The sequence below is a fragment of the Dermacentor albipictus genome, chromosome 7 (genome assembly GCF_038994185.2).
Source record: "Dermacentor albipictus isolate Rhodes 1998 colony chromosome 7, USDA_Dalb.pri_finalv2, whole genome shotgun sequence".
Taxonomy (NCBI): Eukaryota; Metazoa; Arthropoda; class Arachnida; order Ixodida; family Ixodidae; genus Dermacentor; species Dermacentor albipictus.
This window is the reverse complement of record NC_091827.1, coordinates 7202359-7225315: the sequence shown is the minus strand read 5'-3', so window position 1 is coordinate 7225315 and position 22957 is coordinate 7202359. Positions and strand designations below refer to the sequence as shown.

Genomic DNA, 22957 nt, shown 5'->3' with positions numbered 1-22957 from the left:
TGGCCATCTGCTAGTCTCGCGCTGGTTCGCGCAACAAGAGAGAGAGAGAGGAGGAAAATACGTTATTTAAGAGGAAGCTTGAGCTCGGGCCTAACTCCGACGCAGCCTATTCAAATACATGTAAAACGCAAAACGTTTTTATGAGATAACCGCTCGACTGATTTTAATAAAATATACTGCATTTGAGAGAGAAAGTTAACTTCTAGTGACTGTTGGAAGCGGAATTACGACTTGGGGCCTGAATTTTATTGAAGGAATTTTTAAAAATTCGAAAAAAGTATAAGCACGAAGTTTACAAATGAATAGCTCTCCATCACGAACAGATATAGTGACTCCGTAAACGGTATCCATTAGATCATTCAAAGTGGAAAAATTATATATCTCAATTTGCATATTACCTGAAGAGAGAGAAAGAAAGCAAGGACAGGAAAGGCAGGAAGGTCAACCAGAAGAGCATCCGGTTTGCTACCGTACACTGGTGGTGGGGAAAGGGGAATAGAAAGAGGAAAGGGGGAGAAAGTGAGCTCTGAGTGCGTGTGGGCGGGACACTATGCACAGGGACACTATAAACGGTCTCTTAAGCCGGTGCACTTGAAGTACTGCACTAATTCACGATTCGCTTTTCGTGCCAGTGACGGGTGTGGCCACGGTCCGAGTATCTTTGACTCGGTGAGCGGTCTTAAGTCCAGTCGGTGTAAAGTTTCCCGCAGAGAGAGGCGTTGTACATCGTAGTGGGGGCAAGTACACAATAGGTGCTCGATGGTCTTTTCGCACCCACAGGAATCGCACATCACGCTCTCGGCCATTCCCAAACGATAGGAGTATGAGTTCGCGAACGCTACTCCCAGCCACAAGCGATACAACAAGGTTGCTTCGCCGCGGGAAACGCTACATGGCACTTGTAGCCGTAGCGTGGGGTCCAGTTTATATAATCGGCAATTGAAGGCACTTGAACTTCAGAGATCTTGTCACTTTTTGCGTGCATGTAGGCGAAGTGAGCAGGAATCCATTAAAATATGATGGTGTGCCCTCTTTCCAGAGCACGGTGGTGCACTTCCCTGATGTCAGATCTCATCTGCTCGTAAGTTCTGTGATGTAATGCAGACTTGAACCTGGGAAGGGCTGCCTTAGAGTCACAAAATACGACCCATTTCTCTGTTGGCTCTTCGCTGACGTAAATAATAGCGGCATGGAGAGCTGCAAGCTCTGCCGATGTAGATGTAGTCGTATGCGACAATTTGAATTTAACTGTAACCTTCTTGGCTGGAACGACGAATGCGGCAGTTGAGCTGTTACGGGAGGTCGAACCATCGGTATATATATGTATGCGGTCATGATACGTCGGGTGCAGTAATAGGAACGTAAGTTGCTTCAGAGCCGGCGATGGATGATCGGACTTTTTTGTAATTCCAGGAATTGCAAAGTTCACTTGAGGTTGTCGTAGGCACCACAGGGGAGATGAAGGCTTCGTCGCTGGTGTAAAATATGACGGTATGCACTCTTTATGGGCGTTAATCACTCTTGAAAAGGTGGCCTGAGGTCTCTCGGCTGGTAGGGAGGCCAAATGATGGTCGGGGATCCTTGACAGATGGCGAATGTGCGCTCTGAGAAAGTTGGCAGCTACGTGTGTCTGGATCATATGGTCCCCAACGATGGCAATTGTTGCTGCTGTTGACGTGCACCGAGGCAGCCCTAAACACGTGCGTAGGGCTTGACCTTGTAGGCTCTCCAAAGCGCGAAAGTTCGTCTTGCATGCATTTGACAAAACTGGTAGGCTGTAACGTTGGAGTCCGATAAACAGTCCCCTGTAGAGCTGCATCATAGAACGGACTGGTGTACCTCAGTTTTTCCCGCAGAGAAATTTAAAGACCTGAGGAATGGCGACTAACTTATTCTTCAGATAGATGCAGTGAGGGCTCCGCGATGGGTTGCGGTCAATGATGACGCCCAGAAAGGGATGCGTCTTAACAGAAGATACAGCTTGACCATTGATTGAAACAGGATGCGATGACATTTGTTTCCGCGTGAAGCCAGCCAATGTGCACTTTTCAGTAGACACGCTGAGGCCTTGTTCTCGGAGATAAGACGCCGTCATGGTTGCCGCCCGCTGAAGCCTGGCTCGCACCTGAGAGCGAGTCAACGCAGAAGCCCAGATGCAAATGTCGTCGGCGTATATTGAGACGTGAACTGACCGCGGTGGGTACTCCACTAGTCCTACCAAGACGAGGTTGAACAGAATGGAGCTCAACACTGCCCCCTGCGGCACATCACGGCAGATGTAATGTTCCGAAGTTGGGCCGTCTTCAGTATGTAAGAAAAAGCACCTCTCAGTCAAATAGTCCCGAATCTATTGATACATTCGGCCATCAACTCCAACAGCCTCAAATTAGTTCAGTATGGCCTCATAAGCGACGTTGTCGTATGCTTCTTTTATACTTAGAAAAAGTGCCACTGATAGGCGCTTGAGGCTTTTTTGATTTTGGACCCAGGTTACGATGTCAGTGACATTGTCAATGGACGAGCGACCTCGTCGAAAGCCCGTCATGGCGTCCGGATAGATGTTGAATCGCTGTAGGTACCATTCCAAGCGAGCAAGAATAATTTTTTCCATCACTTTACCGACGCAGCTCGAAAGCGCTATCAGACGTTATGATGAGAGCTTAAGCGGAGACTTACCAGATTTCAGAATGGGCATCAAGCGGCCCGTTTTCCATTGTCTAGGAACGGCGCCATTCTGCCAAGACTCATTGTCGTAGCTGAGCAGCTCATCACGTGCGTCATGTCCAAGGTGGCATAGGGCAGAGAGAGAGCAAATGATAAAGGAAAGGTAGGGAGGTTAACCAGGACTGAGCCCGGTTGGCTACCCTACACTGGGGAAAGGGAAAAGGGACGGAAAGATTAAAGGAAGAAGAGAAAGTCCACTGGGGATATCGTTCGGTCACTCAGTCCGGATCACAGACGCTGACTCAGTCCAGTAGCCTTCAAATATCGCAGCAGAGCTTTTGTGGCCTTTTGTAGCTGCGATATGTGAGGCCATGGTCCCAAGATCTTCTTCAAGGTGAACGGTGTTCCATCTAGCTGATTCAGAGCTGTGCAGAGGTCATGTCTTTCGTTTTGAAAAGATGGGCAGTAGCACAGGAGATGTTCTATAGGGCAGCATACGTGATGCCATCAGGTCCTGGTGACGAAGAACGCCTGCCACTCGCCATTTCGTGAATTTGTTACGTTGCGTACGATAGTTTTGCAAAATCTGCATCGTACCCATTACGTGAATTTGTTTCGTTGGGTACGATGGTTTTGCAAAAGCTGCATTTACACATTACTACATTTTTTTTTTAGATTCATGTGTCACATATCACTTTTGCCCGCTTTAGATGTACTATGATATGCAATTCACAGAATTGTGATATCATGTTTCATTGCTGAATTACAGAGTTGTAAACTTGATACTTTCATTTTCTAAGAATTAGCGATTTTTGCCAATTTTTAGTAAAAAATTGATGACCTAAATGAAAAATTCGAAACCAACAGTCACTATATTTCAAGTTTTTTTATTTTAAGTGCAACAAACCTCGTTAAGTTTGGTGCAGTGGTTGCAGAGAAAAACGAGATCTCCTTTTACATGTATTTAGATAGGAGCACCCGAGCTAAAGCTTCCTCTTAAGGCCAACACTAAGGCCCAGTAAAGAAGAGCGCTAGTTCCGCTAAAGCCCGTTGTTGATCCGCCGAAGCCGAGTGAAGCCAATCACTCCAGGAAGGAGGGGAATTAATGAGAAGTGATGACAGTGATACATGAGTAAAGAATGTGTTTTGTGTCTGCTCTTATCTCTGGGCGGTTGGGGCAGTAAGCTACGCTAAACCAACCAAAGTTGTAGAGCATAAGTCGGGTAATTAAGAAGAGTGTTCGTTTGAACTTTGCGAAGGACATGTGCTTGTTCCGTGTTGAGTGAAGGATGAGGTTGGGGTAAAATAGTGCGGTTTTCTCTGATGTTCTTGTAGTGTTCAGCTATTTGATCTTTGAGCGTGGCAGCGTCTTTCACTGCCGTTGGATTTGGCCAGGGACTCGAGGGCACCTGGAGGTTAATTTCGCGGGCCCGTTGATGAACCAACTCATTTCCCTCGATCCCAGCATGACCAGCCACTCGACGCAGAGTGATTGTAATGTCCGGTTTGCGGTTACAGGTTTCTATTAGAATGTCATGTAGGTGTGTTTCCAACAGTCGGTGTTGTATGCCGCGAGTGGCTTTGCTGGAGTCGGTATAATAGGTTGATGTTACTCGACTGGTGCTTAGTGAGTAGAGAGGCTTCTTGTATGGTGTATATTATTGCGAGAGTTTCCAGTGGCTATGTTGGGAGAGTTGGAAAATGGCCCAGCCCTTTGGGTGATCGGTGGTGCCCGTTCAGGTGCATACATTGGATACGCGTATCACCCCATGTTAGAGCGTCTGGTGTCCATGTATATCGTGATGCATTTCTTGTCTATGTGGTGATGTTTCTGCTTGCGCTTGACGGCGACCGTCATGTAGGTGTGATGTCATATGTTTTGGTATGTTTGGAAATGCAATGTTGCGTGGTAGCTGAGGGCTTTGGCTAACTGGTGTCAACTGGATATGGGCGATCTCTGCTGGTTTCAGGATGTCACATCCATGCTCCATGCAAGACAAGTGCGCTACTTGTCCGTCTCGATGTTGTGTTATTTCGGCGTATGTGTGGAAGAGGCGCGCCTGTTGGTACTGATTTGAGGTGTGTTTTGATGGACCCAGGGCGGCCTTGTGAAGGATGTTGAGTGAAAGTTGGAGTTTTCGAGTTTGTGTTTGTGTCATTGTTAGGAATGGGGCAGTGTACAGAAGCCTACTATACACGAGCGCAGTCAGGAGCTGTGTTGCTTGTTGATCTCTCAGTCCGTGTTTTTTGTTAATGATCCGTCGCATTAGATGCGGGAGATTTCGGCGATCTTTTTGATATTGTATAACGTTAGAGTTGATATTGTATAACGCTGTATAAACTCATGTCATTTCATCGAAAACGTTATGCTCTCCTGTTCCCTTAAACAATCTCGAACGTCACGATAGTATTAACACAGTCTTACAAATACCTAGGCGTAACGTTGTCTAGCAATCTAACTTGGAACGCGTATGTCACTAGAGTGATATCATCTGCTAACAGAAGCCTCGGATTCTTAAAACGTCATCTACGTCTAGCGCCACCAAACTTAAAATTGCTTGCCTAGAAGTCACTCGTACGCTCTAAGCTGGAATATGCCTCTGCCATCTGGAGCCCTAACCAAAAATATCTAACAAACTGTCTAGAATCAGTACAGAGCTGTGCCACAAGATTCATTAATTCATGCTATTCATATTATGTCAGTATACCATCGTTAAAAGCAGAATCCGGCTTAACAACCCTGGCTTGTCGGCGTCGTATCGCTACTATGTACTTATTTCATAGGTTCTTTTACAGGTGCACTTCATCATGCACCCTACAACAGTCCTCCTGCACGCATTTCACTCCGCATTGGTCATCCCCTTCAAGTCGCCCTTCCACGTGCGCACACTACCACTTTGGCCTCATCATTCTTCCCACGCTCAGCCTGGGACTGGAACGGCCTTCCACACGACATCGCCGCAACCACCTGCCCATCCACTTTTTCGAACTTTATAATTAACATATTTGCCAGCGAGCAAACTTGTACCTAAACATCTTTTCCTTGTGTATTTGATTTCCTTTATTAGCTACGCACCCCTTATTTAATACCCCCTTCCTGGGAACCTTTAAGATAATAAAGGGAAAGTGAAGTGAAATAAGAACAGCGCATTCGAATGAGAATGTCAAGTAATTTAATGAATGTCTGTTGAGCGCACAGGCTACCGCCTTCACCCTCTTTGGCGTATGCTGAAGTGAGTGTCATCAGACACACTGCTGTCATCACGGCTTGGTGTCAGCAGTGTGTCTGGAATGTAGAAGCTATTGGATTGTCGGAAGCGGCAGCCAGTCGCATCATTACCGCCGTCGCTAGGGCCATTACGGTAGAGGGGAAAAAAAAGGGGATGAGATTTCTCTCCATTGTGAAGGAGAAAGCCGCAGTCAAGAACGCTTCCTTGACCGCGGCAAGATTCTTGAAGTTGCGGGTTGTGTGAACGGAAGTCTCATCCGCAATCATCCACCCAAAGGAGCTCTGCCTGCACCCAGAGAACCGCTTTGATTGCTTAACGTATGGCGCACCACCTAGCGACAAAAAAAGAAAGAAAAAGGCGGATAAAATTAAACCACCAGCTGTCTGCGTCGGAAGCTCGCAGTTATTACTGAAAATTACATATGCAAGCGTTGTATACAAACCAATATTTCTTTAAAGTCAAACTAGTAAGATCTTTCAATCAATATATCGTCCCGAAAGTACGAAAAAGGTTTGACGTGACCTGGCGGCAGAACGCCCCAGGTTACACAAAAGAGCCTTCTCTCTCTCTCTCTTCGGGAGCGTGTGAGCTACATGAGCGCTGCTGAAAAAAGCAGTGCCTGCACTGAGAAGACGTCCCCAACACACACACACACACACACACACACACACACACACACACACACACACACACACACACACACACACACACACATATATATATATATATATATATATATATATATATATATATATATATATATATATATATATATCGTTTGATCCTGTTTATTCTTACTATTATTACTTGCGGACGTTATCGGTCACGCTTTGTCCAACCCTAGGGATAAGCGGTGCGGTAAGACTCAGGGGAAGCGATGTCTCTCCTCCAACCACGAGAGTTTTACCTCAACCAATACATTCGCAGTGAACCGAGCTGGTTAGTAGTTGAATAGGATGCATTAAGAGTGTGCCCATCACATCATTACGCTAAAGTTATCTTGGCAGCCCTTTCACACTCCTGTGCCAAAATAAGGGTTGTGAGAGCGATTTTTTCCCACCTCCTCCTGTTCCTACTTTTTATTTTCCTCAAAGACCAGAGACATATCACTACTCAAACCGAGCTTCTATGCCATTGAACGTCGCAAATCTCGGAACCGGACACACTCCGCAGGACCAATCGCGCAAGGGCCCAATTCCCCGACATCCTTACCGATCTTCTCTCCTAACGCGAGCTGTTTACTGAAATTGGCATCTCCTCGAACTTCCCCCTGAAGCCAAACTCAACCACCGCGTGGGAGGTTGTTTAAACGAGACTGTGTTCAGCTCTGTAAACAAACCTCTCGACCCTCTCTACTTCTCGCCTCTACATAGCGATTCTGAACTCCATAGGAAGCAGGTGCTCCCGGGTCATCCACACTTGGTTCAACTCCTGCGTCCATTAGTGCAGCCAGCGAGAACGGAATATCGCGGTCCTTCTAGGTCCTTCTAAGTTAGGTGCTTCTATCGAAACGTTGGCCAACCTTTCTGAAGCACCTTATCCATTTTTATAACCTTTATATACTACTTTAGGAATGAATACCTCGAAACTGGTATCTTGAGAATTCGTTTAAAGTTAAAATGTCTTGCGAACTCAGCGGCTCCAATTCGTAAATTTCAATGTGTCTTAATGTAATTAGTCAAATCGAGGGCTCAAATCCCAGCTGCTGAGGCTGCCTTTTAATGGGGTTGACATGCAATAACGCCCGTGCATCGTGCGTTGAGAGAGAGAGAGAGAGAGAGAATACATGTAATGCGAAGGTTGTGGGATTGTTCCCCACCTTCGGCAAGTTGTTTTTTTATCCTCTTTCATTTCCATCAATTTATCGTTTCTTTATTTCATTTATTAAGCATAAGTAATTTTCCCTATGTTGTCCTCGGTGTAAGTGTTTGTTGGTGTCTTATAATATGACTAATAAAAATTGGGCCCCTCGGTCAACCCCCTTTCTTCACACCCTAAGAGTATGACCTTTTCCACTTTTAAGGGCGTAAATTAGTTTACGGTGTTTACAGATCTTTATAAGCAAACGATGAGCCCAGTGAACGTGGCGTTTTTGCAGACGAGTTCCTAGGTGAGGTGGCCATACTTTTCCGCCAATAACAGGAGCTTCAGATAACTAATTAATACAATTTATTTCTGAACGTTTGTTATTAGTGCTTAGGGGGCATTTGTCTAAATGACAAACTTGGAGGCAGTGACATTTTCAGCACACTCAGCACTTAGGTTCTGCAAGATATGATGAAAATCGCACCTAAATCGAGATATTCATAAGCAGATTCCGAAGCTTCATCGAGGCAATATCGAGACTGAGCGCATCCCGCTGTACGTCAGGGGGCAACGCCCCGTAAGAAGTGCGGAGCCAAGTTCGAACGATAGATGACGATAGCATGCCGCGGCAAAGGCTGACCCGGCACTCAGCCGCTCATGCTTGTCAGGCAGCTGTAGCCTGGCGCTTGTCGTCACGGGCTTGTCCTCGCGCTTGTCGTCATGGACAATTTCGGAATGATGCGATAGCGGGGCTGCTTTTTTCTGCGCTTCCGCAGCGCTGAGCTTTGAGGATTCAGACTTTGAAAGTTGAATTTGGGTGTCTACAATAACATGTTCCATCATTTTACAATAAAACGTTTTAGAGATATAGGTCATTTGTTTAAGGATGACTGTTCGTTTTTCCTGGCTTGTAAAATGGGAGCACCTTCCCAGCTGTCGACTGATAAGGAAAGATTGTTTGGTCGAAAGATTTCTGGAAAGCTTCAGTCAAGAATATGAATGATGGACCAGTAAATTTAGTTTGTTTCAAAACTTTAGAATTGATGTTGTCTAAACCAAATGATGAAGACATTTTCAAATTGTCAATAATATTCATAAGGCCCGCAGGCTGAAGCCCAATAGATTGCATTGGTGAGCGGTTGGTACTTGCCACATCATGAAGTGCTTCAGAGTTACGTGTAGGAAAATTCATAGAAAATTATTGCGATGGTCCACCGTGGTTGCTATGCAAAAATGCATGTAGTATTGTTTGGGAGGTAGTTATTTGTGGCAGTTTGCTGCATTATTTGTTACAGGTGGTGCCTCTTAGCCCGGACCTTACCCGTGTACGGTGGCGAACTGGTACTTCATGCGCCACTTCCTCAATGACCAATTCCGAACCTTATGCAGCATCTGGTACTGGTACCAGCATGCAGTTTCTACCCATATGTTAGACTCTACTGTCTTCAGAATGGCCCGCGCAAACCACTAGACAGTTGCATCAAAATCGTGGTTAGTTCTTTAATAAAGTTGAACGCTTTAAAACTTTTAAGCTAGGCTCAACCAGTAATCTCAGTCATCGCTTGTGTTATTACGGTAATTTCGCGTTTAGAAGGCATAGCCGCCAAGACAAAATTGTATTTCACTGGAATCGTATTTTCGCCCAAAAGCATAAATAATTTAGGATGAATTTCAATTCATTCATATTTATGAGCTAGCCAAGAAAACGAGGACCGTTCTAAATTTTCCCTGAAGTTGTTGCTTCCGTTTTTATTTTAAAATTTCAGAGTTCAAAGCTGAATGTTCTGAGAAAGCTAGATAGAATAGGCAGCTGTCAATTCCCTGTGCGGGCATATTTTAAAACCAAGTATGTTGAAAGTTTGAATGTTATTAACGGTTGAATAGTTCTGAGTTGGGCACACATTACAAAAATAAAGTACGCAATGTAATCACAAGGCAGTGCGACCGTGTTGCGATGCCAACAAACGATGCAAAAGTGACTTGAGCAGTTCAATGGAAATGGCAGGCCTTGATATTTTCACTCGCCCGATGATTCGGCTATGGCTGCACTTTCACACTTGATGTCTCGAACGTCACAACTTTGACGCAGAAAGGCCTTGTCACTTGTTTTCAACCACGGACTTTTCTCGGGATGTCGAGCCACATTGAAATGCATCCTCCCTGTTTAGATTGGAGCGAGCGTGACGTTTCGGTGTCATCGGGCGTCAAATCTATCGATGCGTGTACGCGAATGTACGATGCTGGACGAAAAGGAAGAATAAATCATAGAATGAAGAAACGAAGCCATGGTTCTGACACAAAGCGTAAACACGGCAAATACTCAAGATAAAAATGCGTTCATCTCACGCAAAGATGTAATGCGCCAGCTCGAGCTGCCCTACCCTGCCGGTGTTTTCTTTTGCTGCGCCGACCTTTCAACCAAACAACGTCGCGGATACTCCCAAAGGCGCGTGGGGTCGTTTCGTTCCCCGCTTATGGGCATGCATTACGCTTATTGCGCACCCGCTTGCCATCGCCGTGGCATTCGCGTCACTTTCTGGGCCAAATATGAATGGCGATTATTAGAAACAGCGCTGGCAGTCAAAACGGGGCCCCTGGGAGCCGAACGTCCGTCCCAATCACACCGGTATGGCGTCTCTCCGGAGCTGCTGCTGTCGGGTTGGGAAGTGACAACGAAGCAGCGCTTTGTCACGAAGGCCGCTATTTGGAGGGAAGTATAGGGTGTGTGTGTGTAAGGGGGGAGGGGTGCGGGAGGGGTCTCTGTGACAGCTACATGAGCAGACTAAAAAGAAGCGGAATCGTCTCTGAGCTCAGAGGGAGAGATGAACAATGGCACCACGCAGCAGCTGTCGGACCTAGGCATGTCACTAAACTGCTCGTGATGCAACTGCTTTCGGGACCGACGAAACAAATGCCATGATCATCAAAGTGACGAGAGGGGGGGGGGGGTAAATGGCGTTTATGCAAGAGCTTTTGAAGCTGTGCCGTGGAAATCACTTTCTATTTCCATTGGTGTAATGGCGGGTTCATTGTAAGGTTGTGTTCGCAAGAAGTGAGTTGGCAGAACTTCGGCACTTGCGAGAAATCCAGATAGCTGAAAATATTGATGTTTCTCTTTGTTATTGTATCATCAGTCACCTTAGTGTACATTGAAGGACGGAGTGTGGTATGGTACTTTTGTGCTGCACGCAAATAAACGAGAGTAAATGGCCATTGATTGATAGTGCGTAAGTTTCCTTTTATACTGCAAGATCAAAGAATGAGCTGATGACCCCGTAGTAGTGTATTGAGTGGGAGGGATCTCGAATAAGCTTAACGTTTATACGATTCAACTAACTGAAATGAGCATGCTGAGATGTATTAAGACATAAGGAAAAGACACACATATCCGACCACAGCACTTGCCTGAAACCGACTTTTATGGCACTGACATTATGCAGGCAGTAATTCGCAGATAGAAGTAATGTTTGTATGGACTCCCGGTGCGGCCTCTTTCCAAATGTTGGCTAGCCGCTTAGGTGGCGATTCTATATAGACTGGTAACAGCTATCGTGACAGCTAAACTCAAAGTCCCACAATACTGTTACTAGAACAAAGGGTGTGCTTTGTCATCACGTTTTCTTGTTAAAGTTTGGAGCAGGTAAGGTCAGTGCGATCGTAAAGATAAGGTTGGGAGGGGCAGGAACATTTGTATAGTTTGAATAGGCTGTTCTTTTTTGACGCCTCAACTGTAGTATCACTTATTTTTCACAATCCATTATCTTTTTTACTAATTTTGATTCAGGCAGCGTTTTGTGCGCACTGGTATTACGCAAAATGTCGGTGAACGAAATGGGTGCAGCCACCCAGTAAATAATTTTGGGTCGTTTTATTGCATAGCAGATCGAATATAGGGGATCTCTTAAGTGTCGCGAGCACATAAAGTAACTCTGCATAGAGCCTGATGCAATCTTGCACCAATCAGGTGTCATGAATACCGAGGTATACCCCGATAGCCTTTGTCGCTTCAGATGGGACGGCAGCGTTCTACGAAACAGCACGTTTGACACTGTCTGGCTTGTTGCGCAGGTACTGTTGTAGTTCCGACCACTGCGTGAGCTCACGTGGCCTGCCTTTCCTCGGTACGCTTTGCTGAACATGAACAACCCACGCCTGGATGAAAATCCGCTTCACCACCAGGCCTTTATCTGGACATCGGTATAAAGCAGCCGAACACCCTTCGTCGCTTCAAAAGATGGGGCAGCATTCTTCAGGTTGTTCAGGTTAGTTATCATAATATATACTCAACACTCATAATTAGCTTCTGCTGCTGTCGTGGTGCCGTGCCCTCAGAAATGCATTGACATTGTGGCTGACTCTTGGTGAGTCCTTTTATTGTTCCTTTGCGGTAACGTAAAAAAAAAAGAAATCTTCGACCTTCTCAACTGGAAGATGTAGGAATGACAATGCTTGCAGAATTAAGTAGAACCAAAAGAATTGCAAAAGCGAAGTGACGCAACACTCGGTGAAATGAACGCCAAGCTGTCCTTGCTAGATCAAGTACTGAAGGTTTCCAAGGAACATGTAGAAAAGATAACGAAACTGAAGAGGACGTGCGATGCTTGGAAGGGATCTAGAGTCGGACGTTTGAATTTCGCATGAATATTCGCAAGTAAGACTACAGATAAAGAAGAAGCTGTGGCAATCAATAAGAACTGATAAAGAACATGGTGATAAAGTGAAGCTTGTTTACGACAGGTTGCGAGTCAATGATAAAGCTTATGAATAGGATGGGGAAAACAACTGCACGATTCTTTTGCGCGGCGAGGGCAGTTCACAAATTCACGTCCTCGTAACGAAGCATTTGATTCTTTAAAAAAAGACCCTGTGAATTGTATGCTTCACCGCACAAAGTGTGTGCAGTAAAAAAGAACAGCTGGATCCCGTCCTGCTTCCGTTTGACCAGCATATAGCCATCATTACGGGGACATGACTGCAATCGGCTATTACTGACGACTGCATAATTCCTCCTGCTTATACCTGTTATCACAAAGATCGCCCCAACAAAGGCGGGGGTGTCTTGGTTCTCGTAAAATCTGAATTGTAATCTACGTTATTACCTCATATCAAGGTTCATTGTGAACCGTTCTGCAGGGTGATGTTTACTAATAATCGCATAATTATTGCGAGGATATATCGGCCCCAGGGGGCTGAGCTTCAGTATTTAAATGAATCGTGTGATTATCTTGCTATGTATCGGCATCAACGGATCCTGATGGTCGCAGACTTGAACCTGCTAGATAATTAATGGGCTTTCATGAGCGTTGGTGCTGTTCAGAAACAAGGCTCCGATGTTCTACGTGACAGCACTTTAGCGTATAACCGCACCCAGACTCTTCTTTCTCCGACACAAGTCAGTGCTTCTTGGCCTTCTTCTGTAGTGGACTTGGTCTTCTGTACTCCATGCATGACTGATTATACTACAGAAGTGCATGAAGGTATGTTAGATCACAAAGTGATTTATTTTACTTGTACTGTCCCTCGGCCATCTGTTACTCGGTAATCTAAAGCTGTTACGGTTGAAACTATTCTGCTACTAACGACTTGCAGATCAGAAATTATCTGGAGGAGGCACTGCTAATAGTTGGCGATGGTGATGGCTATGGTGATGTTAATTAAGTGCGGACAAAATTATAGACCCACTGCCTAGTATGCATTGAAGATTTTCTACCGAATTAAAGCAAAAGAATTTCGCAGTACCTATCCTTGCCTCAACAGAGAATTAATTCATTTAAAGAGTAGGATAAAACGGCACCTTAAGCAGGCGTGAAATGGTGATTCGGGAATTCAGCAATAAACTGCGATCGCAACTAAAGGATGAGGGAGCACTACTTTACAGAAGCTTTAGGCCGCTTTTCCCCTGAAAGCTCAGGCAGATTTTAATGGGTAAGTATTCTTCGGCGACTCACCCAGGAAATATGACCGTCCATCTGTCTGTCTGTCTGTCCGTGACGCGTAACACGATGCGTTCCATAAAGAAAAAAAGGAACAATAAATTCGAAAGGAAAAAAAAATTCCTCAACGATTACGATGCTCCCTAATGCGAAATTGTTCAGAAAGAAAGTGCGAACACGAGAGCGTCTCTCTCGCGCGGAGCGCATTCTCAGGCGCATTGTCTACGGGCGGCGGCGTGGGCGAAGTCGCGCATGCGATGTGGGTCCGATGCGCACGCCAGCGCTTTCTTTCCATATATGCTATCGGTGGACGCACTCGCCCAGCGCTCTCCGCATGCCTCAGTAATGACGTCATCGGCGTACTACGGCGCACGCTACTATGGCGCCATCTCATGGTCTCGTGTGGCACTGCGCTTTCCTTCTCACCCTTTCGTCATACTCTCCTCCTCCACTTTCCACCTCATAATTTCACTGCAGCCTGCTTCTCCGCTTTCCTCCTCGCGATCTCTTCACTATTGCCATCTTTCATCGCCCGCAGCGCTCCGCGTTGCTCTTTCATCCTTCGCTGTGCTCGTCCACTCGGTTACGCCGAGGGACGCCAACGCTCAACGCAGAAACGGGCACATAAAAAAGTTTCGCTCTAAAACATTGGCGGTGGTGAGTTTTGAACCTATGACCTCACGCTCAGAAGCCGAGTGCATCATGCACTGCGGGCAACGCCCACTTTATTTTTTCTACATGGTATTTATTACAATGAATGAAATTATGTATGTACAGGAACTATTTACAATATTATGAGCACTTGGCAGTAGTACAACGAAAGTACAAGGAAAGCGTCACACAAAGTAAAACCTTCAATCACAACAAAAACTTGAAACGAGAACCTAAACACCTAATCAAAAGTGTGTATCATTCCCGTCGACATTCATTTTGATCGTAAATGTCCTTTAAGTGCGCAATAATTTGAAAGAAATGCATTCTTGAAGAAATTGTTCTTTGTTTCTACCGTCGTTTTATTGACCATTATACATTCGATTACCAGGACATGGTGTACTTGCAAGAGTGCGCAAAATGCCACTTCCCCCTTCTAAAGAAACTTTTTTTACAAATTACAAACTACAATTTTTTACAAATTTTACAAATGAGAACGTGGCTTCGCAAAAAGAATAGTTTCGTTTCGTCAATTAACGGTCGCCTTTGTAACATGACTGAAACTATTAAACACTGTTTTATTGATTCTAAAGATGTCTTTTTATTGTGGGATGACTTCCATACAAATATGCAGAAATATTTTGATCTAAATTCTCACAGTATCCGATATCTTGTTGTTCCATATGATGACCTGTCCCTCGTTATGTTATTACTAATAGGCCTGCATAGCCTATCGAAAACTCGTATGCGAGACCTAAATTCAGAATGGGCTAAGCGCCCACACTTGCAGAAGGTGAATATATCTGAATCATATGAATCTATCGTACCGGAAGTTTAAAGCAAGTGTCAAATGAGAACTGTTTCTATGAAGGCGTTTGTTGGAATACTTGGAGATGCTGGAATACAAGCCATCTTTAGGACCCCATGTAGAGACGACTTACAGCTTTGTAGACAACATGAAAATTCCTGTTCTGCCAGAATTTAGCGCCAAACATGCCTCATTCCCGATGCGTTTCGTTGATCGCGGGATGTGCCTTCCCTTGCGGCGTTCCTTCACCAATCGAAATACCACCGAGCTCCGATGGATCATGCGCTTCGCGTCTCACAACACAGGTAGATAACCAGACAATAAGTTGATAAGGATGATAAAAGATTATGGGGAGATACTATGGGTCTCAACACCGTTGATAATGGTTCGACGCGGATAGACAAGGTGCTAAAGAGCCATAGGCGCTTACAATGGTCGGATGAATTCTGATAAGGTTGGTAAGGACTGATGAGGATGATAAGGATGCATCGAGTCCGAGAAGGTTGATAGCGACTGATGAGGGTTGATAAGGGTTCATTCTGTCAGATCAAGTTTGATAAGATTGATAATGACACCGGGCTGCCTGGATATGAGTAAATGGCACAATGCTTAAAACTCCAGTGGAGTTCCTGCATATTTTTTTTCGCTACTTCTCAGACCGAGAAAACCAACTGTCGGTCACATCACGGAAGGCGATAACACAATTACCGACAATGGAGAAATAGCAAATGCGTTCAACACGTACTTCTAAATTCTGCTCTTTAAATCTACCGAGCAGCACGAGGCCTTACCCGAGGAAGAAAGTAGTGACGCGATTACCGTATCATTGAAATGTGTTGTGCAGCTGCCATTACGACTTGACCATAAAAATGCATGTGCACCCGATCAAATCCCAGCTGCCTGCCGTAAAATGTATGCAGAATTGTTGGCTAAGTTTCCAGAACATTTTTAGTAAGTCAGTTCATACAGGTATTAGTTCAAAAAGATTGGTGAATTGAATTGCACTCCCTATTCCGGTGTGAAAAAAAGATGTCGCCGACAAGAAATATTCAATTATCGTCCAGTATTGCTTACGTGTATCCGTTAAAAAACTTTAGGGCATATCATAGCTAAATAGCTTTACCATGCATTTTCTTACTAAAAATCTGTAGCTACTAAAGTTCAGCATAGCTTTCAGCGGGGATTTTCTACCACTGCTCTATTATTGCTACAGTTAATGAACTTGCCAGAATACCTTATAGTGGTAGTCAGGTTAATCTGATTTTTTCTCTTACATCAAAGCTTTGGACAAGGTACCATGCGATAAGCTAACGATGAAAATTAAATTCATTGGAATTCCTTCATACTTAATCATTAGGGGTAATGCTTACTTAGCGAAGCGTAAGCATTACGTCAATATCGATGTTTCTTATTTCACTTCTCTTGATGTGTTTTCAAGTTTTTCCTAGAGTTTGGTTTTAGGACCAATGCTACTTAGCATATATATTTACAACCTTGTACATGCACTGGAACTCAATCTATCAACCATGCTATAAACTTTGTCTATAAACATTGCTAAAAATGTCCACCTAAGCGTCACTATCAAGATTAACAAGTTAGCTTTCACATACAACATCGGAGAACCATTCGTCGAGTAAGTAGAATAATTCAAGTATTTGTTTGTCGCCTTAGCTTCAACTTTGATATGGACGGAGCACACTGATCATATGTGCTGTGCGGCACAAAGTAACCTAGGTGTCTTAAAACACAAACTGAAGAATTCGACTAGTTCACTTCGACTAAAGCCACAGAAAACAATGATTAGACTGGCTTTAGAGTGCGTGAACTTGGTGTGGAGACCCTGACTCGTGGGACAAAAAAAATGAATACAATCAAAGATTATCTGCCTGATTCGTATGCAATCGTTATAAACGTCGTGACGCTCCAACAGCAATGTTATAAATAGCGAATCTTGAATCTCAATCGGAAAGGATAAAGGTAGCCAGGCTCAATATGATTCGTTCTATGTACTTTGGTAAGCTGGGAATTCGACTTGAGGATCTCTTCGACAACGATACAAGAGCATCCCGCCACAAATATATGCATAACCTTAAACTGACTTTCGCACGCACCAATGTGTGTCAATACTCCTCTTTCCGAAAAGAACCGCCGAGCGGAATGCGATGCCAAAATTTTATTGGTTTCTTATGACTCTTGAGTGAATTGTATTGTGCTGAAGTTGTATCTCACTTTTGAATTATCGTGGATATTGTATTATTCTTCATTAGAAATTTAATAATTTGGTAATTGGATAATTGGTTCGCTATATATATTAAATAATGAATAAATAAAGGTGTTGTCGCAAACACTTGCAAGGACTTGCAATAGCTTCGCGGAATGATTCAAGAGAATGAGAATGAGCGCAAGCTCGGTACATGGACTCAACTTCAAGCTTATTCGCCTTTTTTACAAGAAATCATCTTGAATGGCACCAAAGCATTACCGTCGGCTAGGCGACCGGCACGCCGAATGGTGTATATGCTATACGCCAGCTTTCGAGCGGGTAAAAATGCGCTCGAACAAGTTCTTGTGCGCCAAAAGCAGGCGAAGGAGAACAGTAATCAATGCGAGTAGGAAAGCGTGGCAGTGAAAACTAGGTGCAAAGTGAGCCTAGTGGGGTGAAAGAGCATGCCAAGGCAATCACGCAGCTTGCCTGCCGAACAGCAGAGCGAGCTGCTGGCCTGGCACGGTGACACGCAACACTCCCGTTAGTACCGAGCGCTGAGACACGCATGTTTGCGTACTCGTTTTTTCTTCTTGGCATTTCTTTTTTTCAGTTCCCGAAAAACGCTGAAAAGCAAGTCGCACCACTGCATAGAACCGAAGCGTCCGTGTGGCGCTTTCTCAAGACGAACAAGAAAATGTATACACACGAAGGCAATGAGCCAGTGATAAGGCGACCGGTCTTTACGCAGCCTCCCTCTTCGTCGGATAGAGTTATCACAGTGGCCCACGGCGGCACTGTTACGACGCGCTGTTCTAGACCGTGGTCACGCCATCTGGGCATTGCGAGTCCGTTGCTTCTAAGATTTTTCCTGCACTTTTTACATGGCCGGCGTATGTTTGATCCATTTAGAAATGTGACAGATGCCGTTCTGGACTCCAGCGTCGGATCCTTCCAGTCCTCCTCGCTTCGCGATACAATATCCTTGCTTCTAGCTGACTCATTATTTTTGGCGTTCTTTTTGTGCATGAAAGTTTGTGTCGCACAATTCTTTTAGTAACAGCACAAGGGGAATATATTCTCGGCTTGGCTACCGGTCAGGAATATCGATGTTGTTTAGTTTTTTTTTTCTTTACTAAGATGTTTCTATAAAAGGCAGCGGCGATTTTGTTACTCCATTGAATGATTACGCAGAGCTAAACGCGCACTGTCAACAACTTACGATACTGACACAGATTTTGAACCATGAGGAGTTTATATAGTAACTAGTGCCTATACGATAGTGCTATTGCATCTAGCTATTCTCATAAAGCCTGAATTTCGACTGAGGATAGGACTGATGGCCGGCATGGCCAAGGAAACCTGACATTTATTCATGGTGGGCCAGGTGGAAGGTGAAACTGAACGCAGAGAAAACCGTTTTTGCAAAAATAACCAAGAAAACAACTTACCTGTCGTTTACCAAACTTACCAATCTTTTAGCTTATACATCCATCATTAGGCCGAAACCTGAACATCCCGATGTCGTTAGGGACATCCAGACTAAACACAAGATTGAAGCGCTAGAGAGTATCCGAATAATTCATGCAAATGAGCAACAGCAGAATGAAGACGAAGGAAGACGTAGGCACAACACAAGCTCTGCCTTCATCTTAGTTTTCATTGGACTGTTGCTTATTTGACATGACGCAATACCAATTCGCCCAGTTTTCCATCTTCGGCAAATTAAAAGAAAATTCATCCGGCTAATATAGGTGAAGTATCCTTCCGTTGACCCACCGACTGACCTAATGAAGATGCACTGCATGCAGACAATGTAGCTGAGGCGTGAAATACATAAGCTCAAGCTTTTTTTTTTTTTCGGCTCATAAATAGGTTATCTTCAAGTCCTGGACCATATAGCAGACTATCAAGCAACAGGTGCACCGAACACCGACGCGTCAATTCTTTAATACCCCACGAGGCCAAGAGAAATGTTGGCTGGGGCTTAGATCATGTTTTGTTGAATGAGCCATATCGCAACTATATATTACATGCTCCATAATTTTAAGGGTTATACTAGTTAAGGAGACGGGTCCATTTTTCAATCATCGGGCATGTCGATTTCATTGAGGGACTTCTGGAACAAGCGGGTGAAATAAAAGCATAACGTGTCCGCGCAATCCCTTCTGATAGCGGCACGGATGTCATCAGGGCCGTATGCGTCAGCCTGGTTCACATATTTTAATAATTTTTGGATGCCATGGACACAAACGGTGACTTCCGGCATGGGTTCTAATTCAACAGGTAATACAAAACAGACATTACGTGAGCGAAACGGCAAAAACACAGATGAAAAATAACGGATAGAAATTTCAAATTTAGACTCATTATCATTAATGATTGTTTCGCGATTTTTAAAGGGGCCCTGAACCACTTTTTATCGAAGTGGAGAAACACGTTTCAAGTGAAGATAGGCTATTTCAGAACCACTTTGCCGTGAAAGGTACTTCAATGCGTTCAGCAGAAGCGGATTTATCGGCAATCAAACACGGCGTCAACTGTGCTCCCGTTCCTCCTCCAATGCCTTGCACTGCGAAGGCTACGGCGTAGACGTCACCGTGGCACGCAGTTCAAGTTTCCTATTTGGTGCCTATGCCACGCTAAATGTAAGCCAAACGCGTCTGTCCTCAGAGAGCCGCAGTGCGCTTAGCCACTGGACTCGTGTCGGCACCTCGCGGTGGCCGCGGTGTAGCCGAACGCAACGACCAATAGCAGCCGCGTATTGGAGTCTGCTTTATGACGAAATAAAGAACATAGATAAGAGCGAGGATCGTGGGGCTTTTGAAACAAGAGCGTTTGAGAAAAAGGTGACTTCGTGCTCCGCATGCGAGCTGCACGGACCGCGTACGACAGCAAAACTTGGCTGAGATGTTCACAGCAGCGTAGGCTACCCGCGGAATATGTTATTTCACCAAGCCCGAGGGGTGGTTCAGGGCCCCTTTAAAAGCAGGTATCGATCGGTTGTCTTTGCCATTACGCTTTAAATACCACCAAAATTCCTTGGTATATCCCTGACAAGTTTTTGTCCAATATTAAAAAAAATTCTGTCTAAATTCCATTTTTATTGCTTTCCGCCAGGCCAAATACTTGGCGAATTAGACGCCTTGTATCTGATAAATTCGTCGCTGTATTCGAATTTGGGCACATAACTTTGTGTTAAAGCACGATTTGTCTCGAGCTCTCCTGCTTGATATAACTGGAGATGGCACAAAAGCTTCTCGTCGTTCAAACATTTTTCGTTTAAAAGTATTCCACAGTTCGATATTTAGGTTATCTGCGAGTGCATCAAATGTTGGGAAGAACAACTCGAAAGCAGCCCTAATCGCCTCGTAGTTGGGCCTGCTGCAGACGTAAATCTTAAGGCTAGGTGTTTTTGCAACTTTCACATACAGAACTGATAAATCTGCTAGAATAACCTTGTGGTCGCTCAAACCTGTCAACTCCCATGCATTGTATGTACCATCAGGTACGCTACAGAGCAAGAGGTCGAGTACATGAACTGTTCCATCAGAGCGCGATGATAGAAAGTGTTCTGATCTACAATATAAAAAAAGCTGAGTATACAATCCCGCAAGCAGTATCCCGTGGTCCCCCAGCTGGCGAGTCCATATCGGTAAGGTTAAAATCCCTTCCTAGAATAAGAAGAAAGTGGGTTAGCCAAGGGGCCCGGTTTTTATTAATTATATCATAAGAAGCTAACAAACAAAAGACACCAAGGACAACACAGGGGAAATTACTTGTAATTACCTACTCTTACTACTTGTACTCTAATTACTTATACTCTAATTAACCGTCGTGGTTGCTTAGTGGCTATGGTGTTGGGCTGCTAAGCACGAGGTCGCGGGATCGAATACCGGCCATGGCGGCCGCATTTCGATGGGCGCGAAATGCGAAAACACCCGGTGCACATTAAAGAACCCCAGGTGGTCGAAATTTCCGGAGTCCTCCACTACGGCGTGTCTCATGATCGGAAAGGGGTTTTGGCACGTAAAACCCCATAATCTACTTATACTTTATTTATTTGTACCCTCTAGAACAAGGCATTCATTGTTACTAGTATCAGGAAAATTTGATAAATAGTGGTTCTATAGAAGGACAAGGAGGCCTATAATATGACCCAAGAGCCATTGCGTTCCTATTCGGCCGTCTTACTGTAGAAAAAATCGATTCGGTGTCACTATCGGGAAATTTTATTTGGACGCTTGGGATACTGCTGTGGACAAGAATAAAGACGCCTCCGCCACGGGCACAGTGGTCTCGGTGAAAACACTCGTACGTGCCAGGAAATATTTCAGTGCTTGAGGCAGTCGGATCAAGTCGTGACTCTGTTCCCAAAACAATGGTCGGTTGGATGGTACGAAGAAAAAAGTTAAAATCATCAACTTAATTTTTTTACACTGCGGGAACTGATTAACAAAAAGCTGACCGGGCATATTGTGCCATCAACAGCACCTGGTCATTGCTCCCGTACAACGCCGGCTTCACTGTCCCATTGAAAGCGCCTGCTCCCCAAGTGAAGCGTATCGAATTTCAGAGCTGGTTTCGAGCCGTCTTCGCTGTTTTGTTTGGCATAAGCGTATCCTTTCTTTCGTTTTTCACGGACAGTAAGGGAAAAGTCTTGTTATGAAAGTCGAGTTATTGTCCTAAAAATTCACTTCTCTAAACTCAACCATTCTTGTACTTCCAACCGTGTTTTTAGGACGGTAAATATCATATTTCTATAGAAAGCAGTGTATATGACTGTATGCGGGAAGTAATAATAACTGTCTCGGATTTATTAGCAGGAAATTGCGATGACATTGCAGGTTAAGCATGAAGAGAGGACCGCTCACGCACTCGACTTGCACGTACAATGCCCGAAACTGTGTCGACGCACGTCTATCAAACATTGCTTTTTTAAGTAATTTGCAAGCGCAAAGAAATTATAAAGAATAGAAAACGCTTACACTGAATGTAAAATGATACTTTCCAGCTTATCCACTGCGTGTTATGGTTTTACAATCTAAGCCGCTGGTGTATTGCTTAAGTTTTCAGTCTTTTATACAGCTGAGCTGGGTTAGCCAGTTTTGCTTGGTGTTAAGCTAGACCATACGAAATCACCTTTATGGGCGAGGTAAGTTAGCATTAATATAGTAAAGGCGAATCGCATAAGTTTTGAAACTGCACAGGGCCAAGTGTTGTCAGAAACGCGTTCTTAGAAAAGAAATAGTTCTTTCATGATTTACTTTTCTCCTTTTTCTCTTTTTCTCATATCTTTCTCCTTTTTTCTCCTTTTTGATATTAAAAATAGGAATTCAGAGGGGGGAGCGGGAGGGTTGGAGGTCTTGGTGGCGTGGCAGTAGGAGCTAGACAGAAGTCTTCCAGCGTCGCTGAAAAATAGTAAGAAACAAAAGGAAGCGCGATGAAGTATTAGCCTTCGGTGAACCATAGCATATGAGTTGCAGTTTTCGTATAATCTATTAGTAAGATTGTTACAGAGACCAAAGCTATTATTATGTTCTACAACAAAGGCTGTACCATGCGCTTACGTGGCTTAGTAAAAAAAATTACCGACGATTACGTTACTTCCTAATGCGAAATTTGAGCGCAGCAAATAAGCTGTTTCACCTTTTCGATAGAT

The 22957-nt window shown here is 44.4% G+C and overlaps 1 long non-coding RNA gene across 1 annotated transcript in view; it reads left to right on the top strand.

The window, feature by feature from the left end:
- Window positions 1-22957, top strand: part of LOC135916473 (uncharacterized) — a 744131-nt gene that overhangs the window by 391879 nt on the left and 329295 nt on the right. The window contains exon 3 of the long non-coding RNA XR_011507319.1: window positions 11769-11962. This is a non-coding gene — a long non-coding RNA (uncharacterized lncRNA). The remainder of the gene's footprint in view (window positions 1-11768; window positions 11963-22957) is intronic.